Source organism: Lupinus angustifolius, chromosome LG20 (genome assembly GCF_001865875.1).
Source record: "Lupinus angustifolius cultivar Tanjil chromosome LG20, LupAngTanjil_v1.0, whole genome shotgun sequence".
Classification (NCBI taxonomy): Eukaryota; Viridiplantae; Streptophyta; class Magnoliopsida; order Fabales; family Fabaceae; genus Lupinus; species Lupinus angustifolius.
In genome coordinates, this window is record NC_032028.1 from 10,385,321 (window position 1) to 10,385,943 (window position 623).

Genomic DNA, 623 nt, shown 5'->3' on the forward strand with positions numbered 1-623 from the left:
ATTTCAAGTTGCTGTCATAATTGACAAGCTGCCTCCTAGCTGGAAAGACTTCAAAAACCTTCTGAGGCATAAGACCAAAGAAATCTCTTTGGAATCTCTGATCACCCGTCTTCGTATTGAAGAAGAGGCTCGTAAGCAAGATCAAAACGATGAGGTGTTGATTGTCTCGAACAATAGCGCTAAGAAGAAATTCTCAGGTGTGGGTCTGAAGCCTTCTGGCACTAACTTCAAGAATCAGAACCGCAGTGGGAATAAGGCTAAGAACATTAGTCAAAAAAAGAATTGGAACCCCCAAAAGGTCCAATATGCTAAGCCACCCGCTAAGAATGACTCTGGCAACCTATTCATCTGCTTCAAATGTGGGAAGCCAGGTCATATGGCACGCAAGTGCAGAAATAATCCTATGGATCGTCCTCCGCAAGCCAACATGGTTGATGAACCATTTTTGGCTGTATTATCTGAGGTAACTATGGTTGGAGAAACTGATGGGTGGTGGGTAGATACTGGTGCATCCCGTCATGTCTGCTATGACCGTGTTATGTTCAAAACATACACGGATGCTGATGATAAGAAGGTGTTGTTGGGTGACTCCCACACCACTATTGTTGCTGGAACTGGTGATG